Source organism: Ambystoma mexicanum, unplaced genomic scaffold, assembly GCF_040938575.1.
Source record: "Ambystoma mexicanum isolate Mex_15411 unplaced genomic scaffold, UKY_AmexF1_1 Mex_scaf49, whole genome shotgun sequence".
Taxonomy (NCBI): Eukaryota; Metazoa; Chordata; class Amphibia; order Caudata; family Ambystomatidae; genus Ambystoma; species Ambystoma mexicanum.
The window spans coordinates 1,068,707-1,076,928 of record NW_027182465.1 but is presented as its reverse complement, the minus strand read 5'-3'; positions in this window follow the sequence as shown (position 1 = coordinate 1,076,928).

Below are 8,222 nucleotides of genomic sequence, written 5' to 3'. Positions count from 1 at the left end.
TGTGTGTTACACAGCACCCTCTGTGCAGTAACACAGGGGTGTCATAGTGACACCCCACCATAGACTCCATACCCTGGGACTGACTACTGTCTCCCAGGGCATGTAAAGTCACCATTGGCTTTACTAGTCCCAAATTAGTAACAGAAACCAGTACAAACCATCATATTGTGGACGTACTGGTCGGGGCAATTCGATTGCCCCGGGGTCTGTTAGTCGAGGGGGCACGTCTCCGTCCCCCCTGATCGAGTTTTGGCTGGTGGCAGTGGAAACTACTGATTATATTCGACCGCAAATATTTTCCTATGGGATTTTCCCATTGTTCGAGGCTACCAACTTTAATTATTTAATTCTCATAGCCTCGAACATACTGCCGGTTTATTTAATTAATATTAATTCGCCGGTTGGTATTTTTTGCCAGGACTCTATTCTAAAATGGCGTTTGTGTTCTCTTCTGTGACTCCAACCCAAGTCGAGCCCTTTGTTCCACATTTTGGTGGGCTTCTCCACAGAAGCCTCCAAAAGTGGTGCCACTCTGTCTTGGTACCACAGGGGGTGTGGGAGGGGGTTTAGGCACCCTGGACTGAGTTACCTTGGGGGTATGCTGCATAAAACCAGGGCTTTGGGGACTGGAACTTCAGAAGTCGCCACAGGACCTGAGAATCCGACGAGGGAGAAGCTGAGCTGACCTACCACGACAACACCACCGGTGGAGCCCTGCGGAACCGACTCACCACTTCCCGACGACAGCGAAGATCTCCCGGCTGGAGAAGCTTCTTCCCCTGACTGGTGTGCACAACCAGTTTTACCTTCCTTCTTCGCACCCCAGACCGGTTTGTGGTCGAACTGCCCGTGCCAAGCACCCCGGTGGCCGGATAGCCACTCACCACTGGACCGCAAATCAATGGACCGCTCCTTGCGGCTGGTTTCCTTCCTGGCAGTGTGACGGACCCCTGTCTTCCTCCACGATGAGATCCTCTCTTCCCCCGGACGAAGCACCGACTTGCACCCGCTGCCAGGAACAACTGCCCCCGCTGGAGTGTTCGCACCACTTTAAGGTACCGTGTCCGCCAGGCCTCCCTTTCTAAAGATTGCTATAAGGTAATAATAACTCCTTAACATTCTGGACTGGGCTGGCCGCCTTGATCCTCTAACTGGTCCCTTTCTTTGGTCCAACTCCTTTTTGAACCGTTACAAGACTTTTGTGCACTGCAACCGTGTGACCTTGGACACATTTCGTTTGATCCTCTTACAGTGGATCCGGCCTATTGAACTCTAACTTCACGGTTTTACTTTGCCTTCCTCTCTTGTTATGTTCTTGTAAAAGTGTTGGGATCTGTTTCAACTTGTTCTCTGCTTTTCTCTCCCTTTTTAAAAATGAACTATTAGAGTGCCATCTACGTTAAGCGCTCACCGCTGTCTGTAAATAAGTGGGGCTTTACTTAAGACTTGTCTAATATTCTTTTAAGGGAGTGTATATCTTTTAGTGACCGTGTTTTTGAATTGCTTACTATTAGTGCCTGTGTGTTTTTCTAGATGTGGTTTTTAAATAAATAATTATATCTCTTTTACACCAAGCTCTGGTCAGTGTTTACTTGTTCTATTGTGTTCTCTTGACCTATTGGGAATACTCTGTATACTGCCTAACTCTTCTTGAGGGAAGCCTGACTGCTCAGCCACAGCTACCAAGTGAATCTGTGTGGTACAGACTGCTACCAAGTGGGTTTACTGCCAAACACCTGTAGTCTTAAATCTTTTGCAGTGGTCCCAGAGGGAACTGCACAGGTTTCTGCCTAACCGCTCTCTCTCTCTACGCGGTGCATACTTACCAAAAGCCTCTGCAAACTCACCTAACCACCAAGTCTCCAGTAGCGCTGAACCCGGACTCGAGGCGCTAATACCACATAATTTCTCCTGCAAGGGAAAGGGAGAGACATTACAAGGCGCACTCGAATTGAAGGCGCTCCGCAAACCTACCAGCAGCTAGCTCCTACACGCAGCGCTATTCACCCACAAAAAACCATACAAACAAAGACAATACAGACAATTTTGGACACTCGACATTCTCCGCGCAACGTTCACTTGTGGGAAGGACTTTCTAGCCAGTGAAGAAACTGGCCCCTTGAACTCTCGGCCTCGCTGTGAAGGCATAAAACAGCGTTTGGCATCTGAACTCAGCCTACAGACATCGGCACCAATCACATGAGTGAATCGTGCCCCTGCAAATGCAGGATGGAGTGCACACCCTACTAACGATCAAGGTAAGCCCATAGGGGGACATCACAGCACACAGTAAAGAGAAGGGAAGGGCCATGGGGAATCGGGTGAATTCAGGTCTGAGTGTACACCTTGTATTTGATAGGTATTCCTCTGGGTGAAACAGGGGAAGTGAAGACTCGGGGTCAAGGGAGGCTCGTCCATCGCTCCTGCAGAGACACAGGTGAGTGTGACAGTTTCAGCCTCCTGCCTCATTCAGGGCATAAAAAGATTGTGCCCACCCAGAATCCACCTGTTTTCCTATTGGAGTCAGAAAGGTCATTATGGGTTCCTAGTCATGGGGAAAGTGAACCTGTCATGGTGGAGGGAAAGGGGCAAGAATTTGAGGAAAGGTGCTGGTGGTGATGACATGAGTTTTCGAGAAATTGAGTATTGGGTGGTAAATTGTCGCACACTGGGGAATTTTAGACAGATAATCAGTGCTGTGGGAAGAACGCTCTGGTTAAAAGAGGGAAAGAGAAAAGTATTTGGATAAGAGCTGGCACGGGAACCCACAGCAGGAGATGTGCTTGCTTAGGAGCTGCTTGTAAAGAGTAACTTGTAGAGGTCAAAGAATAGGCACTTGCGGAACTCCTCTGATAGCGGGGATCAAGAGGATGTTGCAAAACGCAAGGAGGAGAAAAGCAGGCATTTCAGTGGGCCTCATTACGAGTTTGGAGGCAGCCATGCCTTTAATAAGGGCATGGCTGCCTCCAAACTTGGGTCCGGGTCTGGGTTCCCTGAATGGGGAAATACTGGGCCATTTCGACCTAGAAGGGCCCGGTATTTCCCCTTTCACGGAACCCGGACCTGGATCTTCCCCATTCAAGCCCCCATAGGGCTCAATGGGAATGGGAATGGAACTAATAACGGGCCCGTTAATTACAGGCCCATTGTTAGCTCCCTCGTCCCCTCCCGGGACCCGCTCTGGAACCTCATAATAGGGCAGAATGGGATTAACGGCGCCAGCACCATTCCCGGAGCTGTTAAACCCATTCCGCCCACCTCGTAATGAGGACCAGTAATTAGGTAGCAATACAAGCCAGGTGGTGCAACAGACAAAAAGGAAGATGTTGGCAACAGTGCAGAAGGCATCAGAAATCGGAGAGACTGGTGGGAGTGGTGAGGAGGATTGAAGCGTGGCCGAGTGCTGTTTCACTGTGGAATTCAAATGGGATTCGGGTGTTAATGTGTTGATTTGAGGGTGATGCTGAGTCCATGCATCCCAATTTATGACGATGCAGCTGGGCACCATGTGCTCCTGAAATCTGAAATAGTTGAGAAGTGAAACATGTGTTAAGCAGAGTTTATGGCATCAGCCGTTATGTATTTATCCTTACACCCCCCGCCTCTCAATCACCCCCGCCCCTATTCCTGCTAAGGTAGGGGCGTTAAAAAAGAGATTGGTGGAAATAAGAAGGTGGTTTGTAAGGGTGTTGGGGAGAGTGCCTTCTTTAAAGTAGACAACTGTGCTAGCATCCTTGTGTGTCTCCCCAACTATGCTTTTTGTACACTCGACAATATCATTAACTTTGCTACCAGGACTCTCTTTGAACTACTTCACACCTACTTCCTCATACCGCCACCAGGCTGTATGGCTGCTAATGCAAAACAGGACCAGATTTAAATTGTTTCTCCTGGCCACCATGTATCTATCCAACTCTACAAGCCTTCTTCCAATCTCTTTTCTGCATCCTTGATTACCCTTGAGGCTCCTCACCCACCTTTTGCTTCCCTTCTCTTTTCGTGCTTCACTTGCATGGAATTCTCTTCCACAGGACATCTGAGAAAGTCCACATGGATTTGTTCGAAAGCAAATTAAAAGCCTACCTCCCTATGTGATGAATCCTGCAGAGTCCTCACAAAACCCTAACTAAAATATCCTCCCCAGAGGCAGATGCTTCCTGACCCTGGGGCGGTATTATCCCAGAGGATCACTGGGAGGAGAAGGGCCCCAGGGGAACAGGAGAATTTCAAGTGATTAGTACCAGCCTGGAGGAGAAGGGCCCCAGGGGAACAGGAGGATTTCACGGGATTAGTATTGGCCCAGAGGATCACTGGAAGGAGAAGGGCCCCATGGGAACAGGAGACTTTCACGGCATTAGTCTTCCTCAAGGAAGAGAATATCCCTGACGCCAAAATAGGTAATGGCTTGTCAGAGAGAGCTTTTATTTTCTCAAACTGACTGTAAGAATGAGGGTGAAGACAGTGTTAGGCCACTTAGGGGGGCGGCGAGACGCTGCCGGTTTTGGTGGGTCTATCTGAGGTTTTGGCTAGTCGGGAGAGGAGCCTCCCGACGTCCGAATCCTCGGATTGTTTTCGGCGCGCGCATGTGCCACAATACGCGGAGGCCAGCGGCTTGCGTGTCAAGCCTCATTTTCGCTCCTGGCCAGGGCGGTTGCACATGCGCGGTCCAGCCTGCGCTTCAGGCCTCGGCTTCATGCCGAGGGCCGTAAATAGCGGCTGAGTCAGAGAACGAATCGCGTCTTAACGTGGTTCGTTCCTGACCAGCCGTAGCAGCGCCAGTATCCAGTTTCTGCTTTCTTCAGATGATTCAGCCCTTCCCTGCCGGTTCCCTGGTTCTCTGTTTCCTGCTCTGCCTGCCTTACCGGTTTCCATACTTCTCCAGCCGGTTCACTGGCCCTAGTCTCCCTTGGGTCCCTTGGGGGGGCCCCTCCTGTGCTGTCTGCTCTGGAATCAGCCAGCCTATTAGCCACTTTGATTGGTTTCTGACCATTTGCCTCGCCAATCGGATCTCCTCTCCTGTTCCCCTTGGTTTCTCAAGTTTGCCTGCGCCTCCTTATCTCCAGTCTCCTGAACACCACGCTTCTGGTTCTCCCTTCGCCCATCTCGCTGTGGTTTCCAGACTCTGCAAGAACCTCCTGTGCATCTCCCACTCTTTTCGTCTGTAGCATCACCATCCCTCCCGGTGCAGTCACTTCATCTGACCCGCAGGGGAAGTCTTGTAACGTCTGGAGGTGTATCCTATTCCCTTGTCCTACCGAGAAGGGTTGGAGTTGCTACTATTGTATACCATCAGCCGGTGACACTTCCCACCAGCCTGGCCTCCCCAGTTCGGACGCCTGCCAGGAATCCTGCCTCCACAGGTGCTGCCCGATCCCGGGACACACACCTTAACAGATTAAGACGCCTACCTATCTGTACTGATCCAGGGATGGATGACATGGAGGATTTAAGGAGTGAGATCAGAGCCTTACGTGCCGAGATGTCGGCACTTCATCAGGAGAAATTGGCATTAAGACAGATGGTGGCTCAAGGGGCCAGTGCTAATATTTCGCCTGAGACTGTGATGGCACAGACCAGCCCTGTGAAATTCGACAGAGATCCCAGACGAGTTGCTGAATTTTGCAATCATTGCCAAATCCATTTCTTGTGTCGTCCAACCCATTTCAATCAGGATAAGGCCAAGATTGGATATATTTTGGGCAATCTGGTTGGCAATGCGTTGGCCTGCGCTACGCCAAGAGCCCAATATTGGAGGATTTTGTAGCCTTTGAAAAGGCCTTTTTGGAAGTTTTCCAGTCACCAAACCTAGCAGCTACAGCCCAGAACCAACTAATGGGGCCTCATTACACGGAAGGCGGTGATCCAGGGTGCTATTAGCACCCTGGACCATGCCGGTAAATTACCGGCACCGCCTTTGCGGAAAGCGGATTTACCGCCCCATTCCAAGGTTGGTGGGGCGGTAAATCCCCCTTCCGCCATTGCCCTTCCCCATTCCCATTTCTGCCCCATAGGGCTCTATGGGAATGGGGAAGGCGCTAATTACGGCACCGCAATTTTGCGGTGCCGTAATTAGCTCCGAGGTCCCTTAGCGGGTTGGTTTTTAAAGCCTGCAAAAAGCAGGCGTTAAAGCACCAACCCACTAAGGGACCTCGTAGTAAGGCGGTAATGGTTAACGTCACCGTTACTATTAACAGTGGCCGTTAACCATTACCGCCTTCCGTGTAATGAGGCCCATGGACTTAAAACAAGGCTCCAGTGACATTATTGCTTATATCAGTCGTTTTCACCAGTTGGCCACGGATTCCCAATGGCCGGAAGTAACCCAGAAGACGCTCTTTCGTAGGGCACTAAGGGAGGAATACAAGGAGGAGTTGTTACATATACCAGAACCAGAGACCTTGCAGGCTCTTCAAGAACAAGTCCTACGTATCGACCATAGATTGACTAAGAGACGGAACGAGAGGCGTAGATCTGAAAAGACGCTTTCGAGAGTCCTGTCAGAAATCCCTAAAGTCTCAAGCTCTCAAGAACAAGCATCTGAACCCATGCAATTGGGAGCCCTAAGAGGTTCCCTGTCAGACGCCGAAAGGAAAAGAAGGAGAGATCTCAGGTTGTGCCTGTACTGTGGGGCCTCCGGGCATTCCCTCTCTACGTGCCCTCAACAACCTCTCCGTAAATCATAAAACTAAACAGCCTGTCGTATGTAGGGAAGGCAACGACAGGCCCCTCTTCCTTAATTTCAGTCCTTCTGGATGATCACCGGGAAAAACAACCAATGCAGCCAGTGGTACTCATGGCCTTAAGAATCAAGGTTACGTGGGCAAGAAACAAACCTGTAGAGGTCCTTGGTCTGTTGGATTGTGGAGCTTCCGGTAACTATATTGATGCTGACTTTGTAGCCAAAAACGGGATTGCTTTGCTGGAGAAGAGATGTGCTTCCGTGGTGGAAGTTATTGATGGGACTCCTCTCTCTTCTGGACCGGTTCATCAGCACACAAGAACATTACAACTACAAATAGAGGAGCATCTGGAACTGATCTCTTTTGATGTCATCAAGACACCTTCGTACCCAATTATCCTGGGCTTACCTTGGTTGTTGCATCACAATCCTAACATCAATTGGGAGACAAGGACTCTAGAGTTTTGTTCAGCCCGTTGCACACAAGAATGCTTAGGCACCTACCATCCGGCAATGAAGACCACAACCTCAACCCAGACCGATGTTTGCAGTAGAGCAAGTCTTTACTCGGTCTCTACAATACCGTCAGAATACATTGAATTCCAGGAGGTTTTTTCTGACCCAAAGGATATCCCGTTGCCTCCGCACAGAAGCTTTGATTGTTCCATAGATCTTCTTCCAGACACTACTATACCACATGGCAAGGTGTACTCCCTAACAGCACAAGAAAGGGAGGTACTACGGGAATATCTACAGGATTGCCTACAAAAGGGATACATCGTACCCTTCACCTCTCCTGCGGGATTTCCTTTATTCTTTGTTAAGAAGAAAGAGGGCACCCTTCGGCCATGCATCGATTATTGTCAATTAAATAAGATCACACGAAAGACCGGTATCCACTCCCCTTGATACAAACCATTATGGAGTCACTACATGAAGCCCGGGTGTTCACCAAGCTAGACCTCCGAGGAGCTTATCACCTAGTGCGCATAAGATCTGGTGATGAGTGAAAGACCGCATTTAAGACTCCAATGGGGCATTACGAGTACCGCGTGATGCCCTTTGGCTTGTGCAACGCTCCCTCAGTTTTTCAACATCTTATGGATCACACATTTCCTGATTTAATCGGAGTATCAGTTTGGGTTTACTTGGATGATGTCCTTGTGTATTCCAAGGACTGCAAGGAACACATAGTTCAAGTTAAAGAGTTTCTAGAGAGGTTACAGCAGAATCACTTATACGTCAAGCCAGAAAAGTGCCATTTCCATCAAGATCAAGTGGAGTTCCTGGGATATGTCATCAGTGCTACAGGTATACATATGGATCCTGCTAAAGTCCGTGCTGTTCTGGAGTGGAAGCCTCCCAGAGATCGGCGATCGCTTCAACACTTCCTTGGATTCGTACATTTTTATCGTCTATTCATACCATCATTTTCCAAATGGGCAGCTCCTCTTTCTAACCTGACCAGTGTTAAGTGGGCCTTTGAGTGGGGACCGGAGGCCGCTGATTCCTTTCTGCGATTAAAAGAAGCCTTCAGCACCTC